This window comes from Mesoplodon mirus (genome assembly GCF_964341445.2).
Source record: "Mesoplodon mirus genome assembly, chromosome: 7".
NCBI classification, from domain to species: Eukaryota; Metazoa; Chordata; class Mammalia; order Artiodactyla; family Ziphiidae; genus Mesoplodon; species Mesoplodon mirus.
This window is the reverse complement of record NC_138983.1, coordinates 35,259,993-35,280,806: the sequence shown is the minus strand read 5'-3', so window position 1 is coordinate 35,280,806 and position 20,814 is coordinate 35,259,993.

The window sequence follows — 20,814 nt, the reverse complement described above, 5'->3', positions numbered from 1 at the left end:
CCTGTGCTCTCCAATGGGAGGGGCCACGGCAGTGTGAGGCCCACATATGACAAAAAAAAAAGACACAGGCTGGCAATCCTGCACTCTAGCAATATTTACCATAGCCAACACCTGGAAGCTACGAAAATGTGCATCAACAGAGGAATGCACAAAGAAGAAGTGGTCTATGTACAAAATAGAATATGACTCCAATAAAAAAATATAAATTCAATTTAGAAAACAAACATATGTAGGCAGACATCAGCTTTGGGTGTTTATCCGGGCACATTCCACTCTAATTTATAACCGAGGAACACCACTGCCAGGAAAGTCTGTTTCCCTAGTTACCAGATTGGGAAAAGCAGAAATGCTGCCGCCCTCTGGCCGTTACCTGCAACAGCAGCTTTAAAACCTGTGCTAAGGGTCACTTCATAGGCACCAGTACTGGAGGGCTGTAAATAAAACCTGCCCTCAAAATGTCTTGAGGGAGGTAATGGCCAAAATATTTCTAAATGTCACACGTACTTCACGAAAACAATTTGAAGAGGTAAGGTGTACTTCACGGTTTGAAGAAAAAAAGGACATGCCAGAAAGCTCAATTTCCAGGGATTATGAGACGCATGCAAATCCAGCCTCAAAGAGGTATCAGCTCACACTAGTCAGAATAAACATCAGCAAAAAAACTACAAACAATAAATGCTGAAGTTGTTGTGGAGTAGTGCATACCCCCTCAACTTTAAGTGGGACGTAACCTGGTAAGAGCCACTAATGAGAACAGAATGGAGGTGCATTTACAAGGTAAACATTTTGCTACCATATGATCCAGCAGGCCCACTCCTGGGCCTATAACCTAAGGACACAGAATTGGAAAGACACAGGCAGGCAAATGTGCATAGCCGCAGCATTACAATAGCCAAGACATGGAAGCAACCAAAAAGTCCATCAACAGATGAGTGGACAAAGCAGAACTGGTACATGTACAGACGGAATATTAGCCAAGGAAAAAAAGGACACAATGCCATTTGCAGCACCGTAGATGAGTCTAGACGTAATCACACAACTTGTAGTACGTCAGAAAGAGAAAGACACATATCGTATGATATCATTTATAGGTGTTACCTATAAACTGATACCAGTGAAGATATTTCCACAGAGAAGGGCAACCACAGACTCATTCAACAAACTTATGGTTCACCAATGGAAATTTGTGAGGATTGGATACGTTAGGATATTCAGGTTAACAGACATATACAAACGCAGGTGAAATATAGAATCACCAAACACCTATGGAATACCAAGAGAAGACTACTCAACATTCTGTCATCACGTACATGGAAAAGGATCCCAGGAAGAACAGACATATGTTTATGTGTAAAAGAACCACATCTTGCACACCTAGAACAAGCCAAACATTGTAATCAAACTTGCTGTGATAAAAAATAAAAATTAAATTAAAAAGGCGAACAAGAAGTAGTGAGACATAAAGGGCTTTTTCCTGGCACATTCCATTCTAAATTACAACCTAGAACACGACTTCCATTGAGGCTCTCTTGCCCTAGTAACCAGATATGGTAAAGGACAACTGCTGCCACCTTGTGGGCGTTTCACACAACAGCAGCTTTAATCCCAGCGCTAATAGTCAGTGGATATTCAGAATAATTGAAGGCCTGTAAATCACACCTGCCCTGAAAACAAATCCTGGGGTTGTATATCGACCAAAAAATTCAAAAGACGTCCACATTTCAAACCGACAGTTTCAAGAGGCATAATTTATGCACATTTGGCTTCTGCTTCTTTTTCTGTCTTTCTTTTTTGTTAAAAATCGGGAATGGAACAAGGCTGAACATCAGGAATTAATAAAGACATGCAAATCCAGTGTACAAAAACGTTCGCCTCAGAGCCGTCAGAATGATCATCAGCAAAAACAGTCTACAAAGAGTAAATGCTGAAGGGGTTTTAGAGAACTGCATACCCTTTAGCTGCTGGTGGGATGTAACCTGGTAACAGCCAGTACTGAGAACAGAATGGAGGTGCGTTTAAGGGTAAACATGGAGCTACCATGTGATCTGGTAGGCCCACTCGTGGGCCTATCACCTGAGTAGACCAGAATCAAAAAGACACAGGCTGGCAATCCTGCACTGCAGCAACATGTATCATAGCCAAGACCTGGAAGAATCCAAAATGTCCATCAACAGAAAAATGCACCAAGAAGAAGTCGTCCATGTACACAATGGAATATTAGCCATGAAAAAGCATGGAACAGTGCCGTTGGCACCACCATCGAAGGATCTACAGATAATCACCCAACATGAAGTAGGAAAGAAACCGAAAGACAGACATCCTATGACATCACTTATAGGTGTTACCTAAAAATTGATACCCATGAAATAATTTCCAAGAGAAGGACACGCATAGATTCAGAAAACCAAATTATGTTTAACCAAATGGAAAGGTGTAAGGAATGTATGAATTGGGATATGGGGTTTAACAGACATATACTAATACATATGAAATATATAATCACGAAATACCTATGGAATACACAGACAGGTCTACTCAACACTCTCTAAAGACATCCAAGGGAAAGGATCCAAAGAGGAATAGACAGATACATTGATAGGATGAACCAGAAACTGTACACCTAGGAGAATCTACATTTTTATCAAATTTGCTCTGATAATTAATAAAAATTAAATTTAAAAAACAAACAACAATTTAGGAGATATAAGCTCTTGGGGGTTTGTGCTGGCACATTCCACTCTAATTTGCAGCTTACTAACACGATCTCCAGGGAAGCTCTGTTGCCCAAAAACCCAGAGTTGGAAATGTAGAAATGCTGCCGCCTTGAGGCCGTTTCCCACAAGAGTGGCTTTAAACCCACAGCTAATGGTCACTTAACATTCACAGGGACTCAGGGCTGTAAAGGACACCTGCCCTAAATAATTGTGCGGAGGTAGGGAATGGCCAAACAAATTCAAAACTGGCAAATTTTCCAGGAGATCGTATGGAGGGGTAAGTTTGACTGACTCATTTTCAAAAAAGAGGAAAATGGATAAAAGCTCAACATGAGGAATTATATGACTCATGCAAATCTAACCTCCAAAAAGGTTTCAACTCACACACGTCAACCACCATCAGCTAAAAGTCTATAAACAATAAATGCTGAAGGGGTTTCAGAGAACTGTGTACCCTCTAGCTGCAGGTGAGATGTAAAGTGGTAACAGCCAATAATGAGAACAGAAAGGAGCTGCGTTTAAATGAAAAAATTGAGCCACCATTCCATTCAGCAGGCCCACTGCTGAGCCTCTCACCCGAGAAATCCAGAGTCAGGAAGGCACAGGCTTCAACAGCTGCACTGCAGGAATTTTCACAATAGCCAAGACACGGAAGCAACCAAAATGTCCATCACCAGATGAGTGGAAAAAGAAGTGGTCCATGTACAAAAAGGAATATTTGCCATGGGAAACAATGAAACACTGCTCTTTGAGGCACCATAGATGAGCCTAGAGATAATCACAGAACATGAGGTAAGTCGGAAAGCAAAAGACATATCCTATGACATCACTTATAGGTGTTATCTAACAACGGACACAAATGAACATATTTCCACAGAGAAAGACACTCACAGACTTAGAAAACAAACTATGCTTATCTAAAAGGAAAGGGGGGAATGGAAAAATTAAGATTACGGTTACCATACGTTTACAAATACCTATTAAATATATATATCCAAAAGACCGACCATATAGCAAGGGAGGTCTATGGAACACTCTGCAACAATTTACATGGGAAGTGGATCTGTACATGAATATATATATATATATATGTATATATATATGTATATATATATGTTATGCACAAATGAACCAGATTGTGTACACCTAGGGCAAGCAATATTCTAATCATTACCCCGATTAAAAAAACTAAAACAACAAACAAGAAGTAATGTAACAGAAACTTATGGGGGTTTCTCCTGCCACATTCCATTTTAATTTACAGCCTAGGAACAGGACTTCCAGAAAGGCTCTGCTGCCCTAGTAACCAGATTTGGGAATGGAGAAATGCTGCCGCCTTGTGGCCGTTTCCCACAACAGCAGCTTTAAACCCAGTGCTAATGGTCACTAAATATTCACACTCATTACAATCCTGTGAATGACACCTACCCTCAGAAACAATCCTGGGGTCGAAAATTGACCCAAAAATTCAATTTTGAGGGCAACCTTTCAAGAAGACAATTTCAAGAGGTTAACTGCACTCTCCGTGTTTTGCATTTTTTCTTTAACAGACATTTAAAAAGGTGTGGAGAAGTGAACATTAGGAATAATTAAAGACATGCAAATCCAAGTTACAAAAATTCGATCAGCTCACACCAGTCACAATGGCCATCAGCAAAACTTCTGCAAACAATAAATGCTGAAGGGGTTGTGGAGAAATGCGTATCCTTGGTTCAACGTGGGACATGGTAAGAACCAGTAAGGAAAACACAGAGGAGGTGCCTTGAAAAGGTAAATACTGAGCTACCATTCAATCAAGCATACCCACTGCTGGGCCTATCGCCTGAGAGGATGAGAATCAAAAAGACACAGGCTGGGCTTCACTGGTGGCGCAGTGGTTGAGAGTCCGCCACCGATGCAGGGGACACGGGTTCATGCCCCGCTGCGGGAAAATCCAACATGCCGTGGAGCGGCTTGTCCCGTGAGCTATGGCTGCTGGGCCTGCGCGTCCGGAGCCTGTGCTCTCCAATGGGAGGGGCCACGGCAGTGTGAGGCCCACATATGACAAAAAAAAAAGACACAGGCTGGCAATCCTGCATTCTAGCAATATTTACCATAGCCAACACCTGGAAGCAACGAAAATGTCCATCAACAGAGGAATGCACAAAGAAGAAGTGGTCTATGTACAAAATAGAATATGACTCCAATAAAAAAATATAAATTCAATTTGGAAAACAAACATATGTAGGCAGACATCAGCTTTGGGTGTTTATCCGGGCACATTCCACTCTAATTTATAACCGAGGAACACCACTGCCAGGAAAGTCTGTTTCCCTAGTTACCAGATTGGGAAAAGCAGAAATGCTGCCGCCCTCTGGCCGTTACCTGCAACAGCAGCTTTAAAACCTGTGCTAAGGGTCACTTCATAGGCACCAGTACTGGAGGGCTGTAAATAAAACCTGCCCTCAAAATGTCTTGAGGGAGGTAATGGCCAAAATATTTCTAAATGTCACACGTACTTCACGAAAACAATTTGAAGAGGTAAGGTGTACTTCACGGTTTGAAGAAAAAAAGGACATGCCAGAAAGCTCAATTTCCAGGGATTATGAGACGCATGCAAATCCAGCCTCAAAGAGGTATCAGCTCACACTAGTCAGAATAAACATCAGCAAAAAAACTACAAACAATAAATGCTGAAGTTGTTGTGGAGTAGTGCATACCCCCTCAACTTTAAGTGGGACGTAACCTGGTAAGAGCCACTAATGAGAACAGAATGGAGGTGCATTTACAAGGTAAACATTTTGCTACCATATGATCCAGCAGGCCCACTCCTGGGCCTATAACCTAAGGACACAGAATTGGAAAGACACAGGCAGGCAAATGTGCATAGCCGCAGCATTACAATAGCCAAGACATGGAAGCAACCAAAAAGTCCATCAACAGATGAGTGGACAAAGCAGAACTGGTACATGTACAGACGGAATATTAGCCAAGGAAAAAAAGGACACAATGCCATTTGCAGCACCGTAGATGAGTCTAGACGTAATCACACAACTTGTAGTACGTCAGAAAGAGAAAGACACATATCGTATGATATCATTTATAGGTGTTACCTATAAACTGATACCAGTGAAGATATTTCCACAGAGAAGGGCAACCACAGACTCATTCAACAAACTTATGGTTCACCAATGGAAATTTGTGAGGATTGGATACGTTAGGATATTCAGGTTAACAGACATATACAAACGCAGGTGAAATATAGAATCACCAAACACCTATGGAATACCAAGAGAAGACTACTCAACATTCTGTCATCACGTACATGGAAAAGGATCCCAGGAAGAACAGACATATGTTTATGTGTAAAAGAACCACATCTTGCACACCTAGAACAAGCCAAACATTGTAATCAAACTTGCTGTGATAAAAAATAAAAATTAAATTAAAAAGGCGAACAAGAAGTAGTGAGACATAAAGGGCTTTTTCCTGGCACATTCCATTCTAAATTACAACCTAGAACACGACTTCCATTGAGGCTCTCTTGCCCTAGTAACCAGATATGGTAAAGGACAACTGCTGCCACCTTGTGGGCGTTTCACACAACAGCAGCTTTAATCCCAGCGCTAATAGTCAGTGGATATTCAGAATAATTGAAGGCCTGTAAATCACACCTGCCCTGAAAACAAATCCTGGGGTTGTATATCGACCAAAAAATTCAAAAGACGTCCACATTTCAAACCGACAGTTTCAAGAGGCATAATTTATGCACATTTGGCTTCTGCTTCTTTTTCTGTCTTTCTTTTTTGTTAAAAATCGGGAATGGAACAAGGCTGAACATCAGGAATTAATAAAGACATGCAAATCCAGTGTACAAAAACGTTCGCCTCAGAGCCGTCAGAATGATCATCAGCAAAAACAGTCTACAAAGAGTAAATGCTGAAGGGGTTTTAGAGAACTGCATACCCTTTAGCTGCTGGTGGGATGTAACCTGCTAACAGCCAGTACTGAGAACAGAATGGAGGTGCGTTTAAGGGTAAACATGGAGCTACCATGTGATCTGGTAGGCCCACTCGTGGGCCTATCACCTGAGTAGACCAGAATCAAAAAGACACAGGCTGGCAATCCTGCACTGCAGCAACATGTATCATAGCCAAGACCTGGAAGAATCCAAAATGTCCATCAACAGAAAAATGCACCAAGAAGAAGTCGTCCATGTACACAATGGAATATTAGCCATGAAAAAGCATGGAACAGTGCCGTTGGCACCACCATCGAAGGATCTACAGATAATCACCCAACATGAAGTAGGAAAGAAACCGAAAGACAGACATCCTATGACATCACTTATAGGTGTTACCTAAAAATTGATACCCATGAAATAATTTCCAAGAGAAGGACACGCATAGATTCAGAAAACCAAATTATGTTTAACCAAATGGAAAGGTGTAAGGAATGTATGAATTGGGATATGGGGTTTAACAGACATATACTAATACATATGAAATATATAATCACGAAATACCTATGGAATACACAGACAGGTCTACTCAACACTCTCTAAAGACATCCAAGGGAAAGGATCCAAAGAGGAATAGACAGATACATTGATAGGATGAACCAGAAACTGTACACCTAGGAGAATCTACATTTTTATCAAATTTGCTCTGATAATTAATAAAAATTAAATTTAAAAAACAAACAACAATTTAGGAGATATAAGCTCTTGGGGGTTTGTGCTGGCACATTCCACTCTAATTTGCAGCTTACTAACACGATCTCCAGGGAAGCTCTGTTGCCCAAAAACCCAGAGTTGGAAATGTAGAAATGCTGCCGCCTTGAGGCCGTTTCCCACAAGAGTGGCTTTAAACCCACAGCTAATGGTCACTTAACATTCACAGGGACTCAGGGCTGTAAAGGACACCTGCCCTAAATAATTGTGCGGAGGTAGGGAATGGCCAAACAAATTCAAAACTGGCAAATTTTCCAGGAGATCGTATGGAGGGGTAAGTTTGACTGACTCATTTTCAAAAAAGAGGAAAATGGATAAAAGCTCAACATGAGGAATTATATGACTCATGCAAATCTAACCTCCAAAAAGGTTTCAACTCACACACGTCAACCACCATCAGCTAAAAGTCTATAAACAATAAATGCTGAAGGGGTTTCAGAGAACTGTGTACCCTCTAGCTGCAGGTGAGATGTAAAGTGGTAACAGCCAATAATGAGAACAGAAAGGAGCTGCGTTTAAATGAAAAAATTGAGCCACCATTCCATTCAGCAGGCCCACTGCTGAGCCTCTCACCCGAGAAATCCAGAGTCAGGAAGGCACAGGCTTCAACAGCTGCACTGCAGGAATTTTCACAATAGCCAAGACACGGAAGCAACCAAAATGTCCATCACCAGATGAGTGGAAAAAGAAGTGGTCCATGTACAAAAAGGAATATTTGCCATGGGAAACAATGAAACACTGCTCTTTGAGGCACCATAGATGAGCCTAGAGATAATCACAGAACATGAGGTAAGTCGGAAAGCAAAAGACATATCCTATGACATCACTTATAGGTGTTATCTAACAACGGACACAAATGAACATATTTCCACAGAGAAAGACACTCACAGACTTAGAAAACAAACTATGCTTATCTAAAAGGAAAGGGGGGAATGGAAAAATTAAGATTACGGTTACCATACGTTTACAAATACCTATTAAATATATATATCCAAAAGACCGACCATATAGCAAGGGAGGTCTATGGAACACTCTGCAACAATTTACATGGGAAGTGGATCTGTACATGAATATATATATATATATATGTATATATATATGTATATATATATGTTATGCACAAATGAACCAGATTGTGTACACCTAGGGCAAGCAATATTCTAATCATTACCCCGATTAAAAAAACTAAAACAACAAACAAGAAGTAATGTAACAGAAACTTATGGGGGTTTCTCCTGCCACATTCCATTTTAATTTACAGCCTAGGAACAGGACTTCCAGAAAGGCTCTGCTGCCCTAGTAACCAGATTTGGGAATGGAGAAATGCTGCCGCCTTGTGGCCGTTTCCCACAACAGCAGCTTTAAACCCAGTGCTAATGGTCACTAAATATTCACACTCATTACAATCCTGTGAATGACACCTACCCTCAGAAACAATCCTGGGGTCGAAAATTGACCCAAAAATTCAATTTTGAGGGCAACCTTTCAAGAAGACAATTTCAAGAGGTTAACTGCACTCTCCGTGTTTTGCATTTTTTCTTTAACAGACATTTAAAAAGGTGTGGAGAAGTGAACATTAGGAATAATTAAAGACATGCAAATCCAAGTTACAAAAATTCGATCAGCTCACACCAGTCACAATGGCCATCAGCAAAACTTCTGCAAACAATAAATGCTGAAGGGGTTGTGGAGAAATGCGTATCCTTGGTTCAACGTGGGACATGGTAAGAACCAGTAAGGAAAACACAGAGGAGGTGCCTTGAAAAGGTAAATACTGAGCTACCATTCAATCAAGCATACCCACTGCTGGGCCTATCGCCTGAGAGGATGAGAATCAAAAAGACACAGGCTGGGCTTCACTGGTGGCGCAGTGGTTGAGAGTCCGCCACCGATGCAGGGGACACGGGTTCATGCCCTGCTGCGGGAAAATCCAACATGCCGTGGAGCGGCTTGTCCCGTGAGCTATGGCTGCTGGGCCTGCGCGTCCGGAGCCTGTGCTCTCCAATGGGAGGGGCCACGGCAGTGTGAGGCCCACATATGACAAAAAAAAAAGACACAGGCTGGCAATCCTGCATTCTAGCAATATTTACCATAGCCAACACCTGGAAGCAACGAAAATGTCCATCAACAGAGGAATGCACAAAGAAGAAGTGGTCTATGTACAAAATAGAATATGACTCCAATAAAAAAATATAAATTCAATTTGGAAAACAAACATATGTAGGCAGACATCAGCTTTGGGTGTTTATCCGGGCACATTCCACTCTAATTTATAACCGAGGAACACCACTGCCAGGAAAGTCTGTTTCCCTAGTTACCAGATTGGGAAAAGCAGAAATGCTGCCGCCCTCTGGCCGTTACCTGCAACAGCAGCTTTAAAACCTGTGCTAAGGGTCACTTCATAGGCACCAGTACTGGAGGGCTGTAAATAAAACCTGCCCTCAAAATGTCTTGAGGGAGGTAATGGCCAAAATATTTCTAAATGTCACACGTACTTCACGAAAACAATTTGAAGAGGTAAGGTGTACTTCACGGTTTGAAGAAAAAAAGGACATGCCAGAAAGCTCAATTTCCAGGGATTATGAGACGCATGCAAATCCAGCCTCAAAGAGGTATCAGCTCACACTAGTCAGAATAAACATCAGCAAAAAAACTACAAACAATAAATGCTGAAGTTGTTGTGGAGTAGTGCATACCCCCTCAACTTTAAGTGGGACGTAACCTGGTAAGAGCCACTAATGAGAACAGAATGGAGGTGCATTTACAAGGTAAACATTTTGCTACCATATGATCCAGCAGGCCCACTCCTGGGCCTATAACCTAAGGACACAGAATTGGAAAGACACAGGCAGGCAAATGTGCATAGCCGCAGCATTACAATAGCCAAGACATGGAAGCAACCAAAAAGTCCATCAACAGATGAGTGGACAAAGCAGAACTGGTACATGTACAGACGGAATATTAGCCAAGGAAAAAAAGGACACAATGCCATTTGCAGCACCGTAGATGAGTCTAGACGTAATCACACAACTTGTAGTACGTCAGAAAGAGAAAGACACATATCGTATGATATCATTTATAGGTGTTACCTATAAACTGATACCAGTGAAGATATTTCCACAGAGAAGGGCAACCACAGACTCATTCAACAAACTTATGGTTCACCAATGGAAATTTGTGAGGATTGGATACGTTAGGATATTCAGGTTAACAGACATATACAAACGCAGGTGAAATATAGAATCACCAAACACCTATGGAATACCAAGAGAAGACTACTCAACATTCTGTCATCACGTACATGGAAAAGGATCCCAGGAAGAACAGACATATGTTTATGTGTAAAAGAACCACATCTTGCACACCTAGAACAAGCCAAACATTGTAATCAAACTTGCTGTGATAAAAAATAAAAATTAAATTAAAAAGGCGAACAAGAAGTAGTGAGACATAAAGGGCTTTTTCCTGGCACATTCCATTCTAAATTACAACCTAGAACACGACTTCCATTGAGGCTCTCTTGCCCTAGTAACCAGATATGGTAAAGGACAACTGCTGCCACCTTGTGGGCGTTTCACACAACAGCAGCTTTAATCCCAGCGCTAATAGTCAGTGGATATTCAGAATAATTGAAGGCCTGTAAATCACACCTGCCCTGAAAACAAATCCTGGGGTTGTATATCGACCAAAAAATTCAAAAGACGTCCACATTTCAAACCGACAGTTTCAAGAGGCATAATTTATGCACATTTGGCTTCTGCTTCTTTTTCTGTCTTTCTTTTTTGTTAAAAATCGGGAATGGAACAAGGCTGAACATCAGGAATTAATAAAGACATGCAAATCCAGTGTACAAAAACGTTCGCCTCAGAGCCGTCAGAATGATCATCAGCAAAAACAGTCTACAAAGAGTAAATGCTGAAGGGGTTTTAGAGAACTGCATACCCTTTAGCTGCTGGTGGGATGTAACCTGCTAACAGCCAGTACTGAGAACAGAATGGAGGTGCGTTTAAGGGTAAACATGGAGCTACCATGTGATCTGGTAGGCCCACTCGTGGGCCTATCACCTGAGTAGACCAGAATCAAAAAGACACAGGCTGGCAATCCTGCACTGCAGCAACATGTATCATAGCCAAGACCTGGAAGAATCCAAAATGTCCATCAACAGAAAAATGCACCAAGAAGAAGTCGTCCATGTACACAATGGAATATTAGCCATGAAAAAGCATGGAACAGTGCCGTTGGCACCACCATCGAAGGATCTACAGATAATCACCCAACATGAAGTAGGAAAGAAACCGAAAGACAGACATCCTATGACATCACTTATAGGTGTTACCTAAAAATTGATACCCATGAAATAATTTCCAAGAGAAGGACACGCATAGATTCAGAAAACCAAATTATGTTTAACCAAATGGAAAGGTGTAAGGAATGTATGAATTGGGATATGGGGTTTAACAGACATATACTAATACATATGAAATATATAATCACGAAATACCTATGGAATACACAGACAGGTCTACTCAACACTCTCTAAAGACATCCAAGGGAAAGGATCCAAAGAGGAATAGACAGATACATTGATAGGATGAACCAGAAACTGTACACCTAGGAGAATCTACATTTTTATCAAATTTGCTCTGATAATTAATAAAAATTAAATTTAAAAAACAAACAACAATTTAGGAGATATAAGCTCTTGGGGGTTTGTGCTGGCACATTCCACTCTAATTTGCAGCTTACTAACACGATCTCCAGGGAAGCTCTGTTGCCCAAAAACCCAGAGTTGGAACTGTAGAAATGCTGCCGCCTTGAGGCCGTTTCCCACAAGAGTGGCTTTAAACCCACAGCTAATGGTCACTTAACATTCACAGGGACTCAGGGCTGTAAAGGACACCTGCCCTAAATAATTGTGCGGAGGTAGGGAATGGCCAAACAAATTCAAAACTGGCAAATTTTCCAGGAGATCGTATGGAGGGGTAAGTTTGACTGACTCATTTTCAAAAAAGAGGAAAATGGATAAAAGCTCAACATGAGGAATTATATGACTCATGCAAATCTAACCTCCAAAAAGGTTTCAACTCACACACGTCAACCACCATCAGCTAAAAGTCTATAAACAATAAATGCTGAAGGGGTTTCAGAGAACTGTGTACCCTCTAGCTGCAGGTGAGATGTAAAGTGGTAACAGCCAATAATGAGAACAGAAAGGAGCTGCGTTTAAATGAAAAAATTGAGCCACCATTCCATTCAGCAGGCCCACTGCTGAGCCTCTCACCCGAGAAATCCAGAGTCAAGAAGGCACAGGCTTCAACAGCTGCACTGCAGGAATTTTCACAATAGCCAAGACACGGAAGCAACCAAAATGTCCATCACCAGATGAGTGGAAAAAGAAGTGGTCCATGTACAAAAAGGAATATTTGCCATGGGAAACAATGAAACACTGCTCTTTGAGGCACCATAGATGAGCCTAGAGATAATCACAGAACATGAGGTAAGTCGGAAAGCAAAAGACATATCCTATGACATCACTTATAGGTGTTATCTAACAACGGACACAAATGAACATATTTCCACAGAGAAAGACACTCACAGACTTAGAAAACAAACTATGCTTATCTAAAAGGAAAGGGGGGAATGGAAAAATTAAGATTACGGTTACCATACGTTTACAAATACCTATTAAATATATATATCCAAAAGACCGACCATATAGCAAGGGAGGTCTATGGAACACTCTGCAACAATTTACATGGGAAGTGGATCTGTACATGAATATATATATATATATATATGTATATATATATGTATATATATATGTTATGCACAAATGAACCAGATTGTGTACACCTAGGGCAAGCAATATTCTAATCATTACCCCGATTAAAAAAACTAAAACAACGAACAAGAAGTAATGTAACAGAAACTTATGGGGGTTTCTCCTGCCACATTCCATTTTAATTTACAGCCTAGGAACAGGACTTCCAGAAAGGCTCTGCTGCCCTAGTAACCAGATTTGGGAATGGAGAAATGCTGCCGCCTTGTGGCCGTTTCCCACAACAGCAGCTTTAAACCCAGTGCTAATGGTCACTAAATATTCACACTCATTACAATCCTGTGAATGACACCTACCCTCAGAAACAATCCTGGGGTCGAAAATTGACCCAAAAATTCAATTTTGAGGGCAACCTTTCAAGAAGACAATTTCAAGAGGTTAACTGCACTCTCCGTGTTTTGCATTTTTTCTTTAACAGACATTTTAAAAGGTGTGGAGAAGTGAACATTAGGAATAATTAAAGACATGCAAATCCAAGTTACAAAAATTCGATCAGCTCACACCAGTCACAATGGCCATCAGCAAAACTTCTGCAAACAATAAATGCTGAAGGGGTTGTGGAGAAATGCGTATCCTTGGTTCAACGTGGGACATGGTAAGAACCAGTAAGGAAAACACAGAGGAGGTGCCTTGAAAAGGTAAATACTGAGCTACCATTCAATCAAGCATACCCACTGCTGGGCCTATCGCCTGAGAGGATGAGAATCAAAAAGACACAGGCTGGGCTTCACTGGTGGCGCAGTGGTTGAGAGTCCGCCACCGATGCAGGGGACACGGGTTCATGCCCCGCTGCGGGAAAATCCAACATGCCGTGGAGCGGCTTGTCCCGTGAGCTATGGCTGCTGGGCCTGCGCGTCCGGAGCCTGTGCTCTCCAATGGGAGGGGCCACGGCAGTGTGAGGCCCACATATGACAAAAAAAAAAGACACAGGCTGGCAATCCTGCATTCTAGCAATATTTACCATAGCCAACACCTGGAAGCAACGAAAATGTCCATCAACAGAGGAATGCACAAAGAAGAAGTGGTCTATGTACAAAATAGAATATGACTCCAATAAAAAAATATAAATTCAATTTGGAAAACAAACATATGTAGGCAGACATCAGCTTTGGGTGTTTATCCGGGCACATTCCACTCTAATTTATAACCGAGGAACACCACTGCCAGGAAAGTCTGTTTCCCTAGTTACCAGATTGGGAAAAGCAGAAATGCTGCCGCCCTCTGGCCGTTACCTGCAACAGCAGCTTTAAAACCTGTGCTAAGGGTCACTTCATAGGCACCAGTACTGGAGGGCTGTAAATAAAACCTGCCCTCAAAATGTCTTGAGGGAGGTAATGGCCAAAATATTTCTAAATGTCACACGTACTTCACGAAAACAATTTGAAGAGGTAAGGTGTACTTCACGGTTTGAAGAAAAAAAGGACATGCCAGAAAGCTCAATTTCCAGGGATTATGAGACGCATGCAAATCCAGCCTCAAAGAGGTATCAGCTCACACTAGTCAGAATAAACATCAGCAAAAAAACTACAAACAATAAATGCTGAAGTTGTTGTGGAGTAGTGCATACCCCCTCAACTTTAAGTGGGACGTAACCTGGTAAGAGCCACTAATGAGAACAGAATGGAGGTGCATTTACAAGGTAAACATTTTGCTACCATATGATCCAGCAGGCCCACTCCTGGGCCTATAACCTAAGGACACAGAATTGGAAAGACACAGGCAGGCAAATGTGCATAGCCGCAGCATTACAATAGCCAAGACATGGAAGCAACCAAAAAGTCCATCAACAGATGAGTGGACAAAGCAGAACTGGTACATGTACAGACGGAATATTAGCCAAGGAAAAAAAGGACACAATGCCATTTGCAGCACCGTAGATGAGTCTAGACGTAATCACACAACTTGTAGTACGTCAGAAAGAGAAAGACACCTATCGTATGATATCATTTATAGGTGTTACCTATAAACTGATACCAGTGAAGATATTTCCACAGAGAAGGGCAACCACAGACTCATTCAACAAACTTATGGTTCACCAATGGAAATTTGTGAGGATTGGATACGTTAGGATATTCAGGTTAACAGACATATACAAACGCAGGTGAAATATAGAATCACCAAACACCTATGGAATACCAAGAGAAGACTACTCAACATTCTGTCATCACGTACATGGAAAAGGATCCCAGGAAGAACAGACATATGTTTATGTGTAAAAGAACCACATCTTGCACACCTAGAACAAGCCAAACATTGTAATCAAACTTGCTGTGATAAAAAATAAAAATTAAATTAAAAAGGCGAACAAGAAGTAGTGAGACATAAAGGGCTTTTTCCTGGCACATTCCATTCTAAATTACAACCTAGAACACGACTTCCATTGAGGCTCTCTTGCCCTAGTAACCAGATATGGTAAAGGACAACTGCTGCCACCTTGTGGGCGTTTCACACAACAGCAGCTTTAATCCCAGCGCTAATAGTCAGTGGATATTCAGAATAATTGAAGGCCTGTAAATCACACCTGCCCTGAAAACAAATCCTGGGGTTGTATATCGACCAAAAAATTCAAAAGACGTCCACATTTCAAACCGACAGTTTCAAGAGGCATAATTTATGCACATTTGGCTTCTGCTTCTTTTTCTGTCTTTCTTTTTTGTTAAAAATCGGGAATGGAACAAGGCTGAACATCAGGAATTAATAAAGACATGCAAATCCAGTGTACAAAAACGTTCGCCTCAGAGCCGTCAGAATGATCATCAGCCAAAACAGTCTACAAAGAGTAAATGCTGAAGGGGTTTTAGAGAACTGCATACCCTTTAGCTGCTGGTGGGATGTAACCTGGTAACAGCCAGTACTGAGAACAGAATGGAGGTGCGTTTAAGGGTAAACATGGAGCTACCATGTGATCTGGTAGGCCCACTCGTGGGCCTATCACCTGAGTAGACCAGAATCAAAAAGACACAGGCTGGCAATCCTGCACTGCAGCAACATGTATCATAGCCAAGACCTGGAAGAATCCAAAATGTCCATCAACAGAAAAATGCACCAAGAAGAAGTCGTCCATGTACACAATGGAATATTAGCCATGAAAAAGCATGGAACAGTGCCGTTGGCACCACCATCGAAGGATCTACAGATAATCACCCAACATGAAGTAGGAAAGAAACCGAAAGACAGACATCCTATGACATCACTTATAGGTGTTACCTAAAAATTGATACCCATGAAATAATTTCCAAGAGAAGGACACGCATAGATTCAGAAAACCAAATTATGTTTAACCAAATGGAAAGGTGTAAGGAATGTATGAATTGGGATATGGGGTTTAACAGACATATACTAATACATATGAAATATATAATCACGAAATACCTATGGAATACACAGACAGGTCTACTCAACACTCTCTAAAGACATCCAAGGGAAAGGATCCAAAGAGGAATAGACAGATACATTGATAGGATGAACCAGAAACTGTACACCTAGGAGAATCTACATTTTTATCAAATTTGCTCTGATAATTAATAAAAATTAAATTTAAAAAACAAACAACAATTTAGGAGATATAAGCTCTTGGGGGTTTGTGCTGGCACATTCCACTCTAATTTGCAGCTTACTAACACGATCTCCAGGGAAGCTCTGTTGCCCAAAAACCCAGAGTTGGAAATGTAGAAATGCTGCCGCCTTGAGGCCGTTTCCCACAAGAGTGGCTTTAAACCCACAGCTAATGGTCACTTAACATTCACAGGGACTCAGGGCTGTAAAGGACACCTGCCCTAAATAATTGTGCGGAGGTAGGGAATGGCCAAACAAATTCAAAACTGGCAAATTTTCCAGGAGATCGTATGGAGGGGTAAGTTTGACTGACTCATTTTCAAAAAAGAGGAAAATGGATAAAAGCTCAACATGAGGAATTATATGACTCATGCAAATCTAACCTCCAAAAAGGTTTCAACTCACACACGTCAACCACCATCAGCTAAAAGTCTATAAACAATAAATGCTGAAGGGGTTTCAGAGAACTGTGTACCCTCTAGCTGCAGGTGAGATGTAAAGTGGTAACAGCCAATAATGAGAACAGAAAGGAGCTGCGTTTAAATGAAAAAATTGAGCCACCATTCCATTCAGCAGGCCCACTGCTGAGCCTCTCACCCGAGAAATCCAGAGTCAAGAAGGCACAGGCTTCAACAGCTGCACTGCAGGAATTTTCACAATAGCCAAGACACGGAAGCAACCAAAATGTCCATCACCAGATGAGTGGAAAAAGAAGTGGTCCATGTACAAAAAGGAATATTTGCCATGGGAAACAATGAAACACTGCTCTTTGAGGCACCATAGATGAGCCTAGAGATAATCACAGAACATGAGGTAAGTCGGAAAGCAAAAGACATATCCTATGACATCACTTATAGGTGTTATCTAACAACGGACACAAATGAACATATTTCCACAGAGAAAGACACTCACAGACTTAGAAAACAAACTATGCTTATCTAAAAGGAAAGGGGGGAATGGAAAAATTAAGATTACGGTTACCATACGTTTACAAATACCTATTAAATATATATATCCAAAAGACCGACCATATAGCAAGGGAGGTCTATGGAACACTCTGCAACAATTTACATGGGAAGTGGATCTGTACATGAATATATATATATATATATATATATGTATATATATATGTATATATATATGTTATGCACAAATGAACCAGATTGTGTACACCTAGGGCAAGCAATATTCTAATCATTACCCCGATTAAAAAAACTAAAACAACGAACAAGAAGTAATGTAACAGAAACTTATGGGGGTTTCTCCTGCCACATTCCATTTTAATTTACAGCCTAGGAACAGGACTTCCAGAAAGGCTCTGCTGCCCTAGTAACCAGATTTGGGAATGGAGAAATGCTGCCGCCTTGTGGCCGTTTCCCACAACAGCAGCTTTAAACCCAGTGCTAATGGTCACTAAATATTCACACTCATTACAATCCTGTGAATGACACCTACCCTCAGAAACAATCCTGGGGTCGAAAATTGACCCAAAAATTCAATTTTGAGGGCAACCTTTCAAGAAGACAATTTCAAGAGGTTAACTGCACTCTCCGTGTTTTGCATTTTTTCTTTAACAGACATTTAAAAAGGTGTGGAGAAGTGAACATTAGGAATAATTAAAGACATGCAAATCCAAGTTACAAAAATTCGATCAGCTCACACCAGTCACAATGGCCATCAGCAAAACTTCTGCAAACAATAAATGCTGAAGGGGTTGTGGAGAAATGCGTATCCTTGGTTCAACGTGGGACATGGTAAGAACCAGTAAGGAAAACACAGAGGAGGTGCCTTGAAAAGGTAAATACTGAGCTACCATTCAATCAAGCATACCCACTGCTGGGCCTATCGCCTGAGAGGATGAGAATCAAAAAGACACAGGCTGGGCTTCACTGGTGGCGCAGTGGTTGAGAGTCCGCCACCGATGCAGGGGACACGGGTTCATGCCCCGCTGCGGGAAAATCCAACATGCCGTGGAGCGGCTTGTCCCGTGAGCTATGGCTGCTGGGCCTGCGCGTCCGGAGCCTGTGCTCTCCAATGGGAGGGGCCACGGCAGTGTGAGGCCCACATATGACAAAAAAAAAAGACACAGGCTGGCAATCCTGCATTCTAGCAATATTTACCATAGCCAACACCTGGAAGCAACGAAAATGTCCATCAACAGAGGAATGCACAAAGAAGAAGTGGTCTATGTACAAAATAGAATATGACTCCAATAAAAAAATATAAATTCAATTTGGAAAACAAACATATGTAGGCAGACATCAGCTTTGGGTGTTTATCCGGGCACATTCCACTCTAATTTATAACCGAGGAACACCACTGCCAGGAAAGTCTGTTTCCCTAGTTACCAGATTGGGAAAAGCAGAAATGCTGCCGCCCTCTGGCCGTTACCTGCAACAGCAGCTTTAAAACCTGTGCTAAGGGTCACTTCATAGGCACCAGTACTGGAGGGCTGTAAATAAAACCTGCCCTCAAAATGTCTTGAGGGAGGTAATGGCCAAAATATTTCTAAATGTCACACGTACTTCACGAAAACAATTTGAAGAGGTAAGGTGTACTTCACGGTTTGAAGAAAAAAAGGACATGCCAGAAAGCTCAATTTCCAGGGATTATGAGACGCATGCAAATCCAGCCTCAAAGAGGTATCAGCTCACACTAGTCAGAATAAACATCAGCAAAAAAACTACAAACAATAAATGCTGAAGTTGTTGTGGAGTAGTGCATACCCCCTCAACTTTAAGTGGGACGTAACCTGGTAAGAGCCACTAATGAGAACAGAATGGAGGTGCATTTACAAGGTAAACATTTTGCTACCATATGATCCAGCAGGCCCACTCCTGGGCCTATAACCTAAGGACACAGAATTGGAAAGACACAGGCAGGCAAATGTGCATAGCCGCAGCATTACAATAGCCAAGACATGGAAGCAACCAAAAAGTCCATCAACAGATGAGTGGACAAAGCAGAACTGGTACATGTACAGACGGAATATTAGCCAAGGAAAAAAAGGACACAATGCCATTTGCAGCACCGTAGATGAGTCTAGACGTAATCACACAACTTGTAGTACGTCAGAAAGAGAAAGACACATATCGTATGATATCATTTATAGGTGTTACCTATAAACTGATACCAGTGAAGATATTTCCACAGAGAAGGGCAACCACAGACTCATTCAACAAACTTATGGTTCACCAATGGAAATTTGTGAGGATTGGATACGTTAGGATATTCAGGTTAACAGACATATACAAACGCAGGTGAAATATAGAATCACCAAACACCTATGGAATACCAAGAGAAGACTACTCAACATTCTGTCATCACGTACATGGAAAAGGATCCCAGGAAGAACAGACATATGTTTATGTGTAAAAGAACCACATCTTGCACACCTAGAACAAGCCAAACATTGTAATCAAACTTGCTGTGATAAAAAATAAAAATTAAATTAAAAAGGCGAACAAGAAGTAGTGAGACATAAAGGGCTTTTTCCTGGCACATTCCATTCTAAATTACAACCTAGAACACGACTTCCATTGAGGCTCTCTTGCCCTAGTAACCAGATATGGTAAAGGACAACTGCTGCCACCTTGTGGGCGTTTCACACAACAGCAGCTTTAATCCCAGCGCTAATAGTCAGTGGATATTCAGAATAATTGAAGGCCTGTAAATCACACCTGCCCTGAAAACAAATCCTGGGGTTGTATATCGACCAAAAAATTCAAAAGACGTCCACATTTCAAACCGACAGTTTCAAGAGGCATAATTTATGCACATTTGGCTTCTGCTTCTTTTTCTGTCTTTCTTTTTTGTTAAAAATCGGGAATGGAACAAGGCTGAACATCAGGAATTAATAAAGACATGCAAATCCAGTGTACAAAAACGTTCGCCTCAGAGCCGTCAGAATGATCATCAGCCAAAACAGTCTACAAAGAGTAAATGCTGAAGGGGTTTTAGAGAACTGCATACCCTTTAGCTGCTGGTGGGATGTA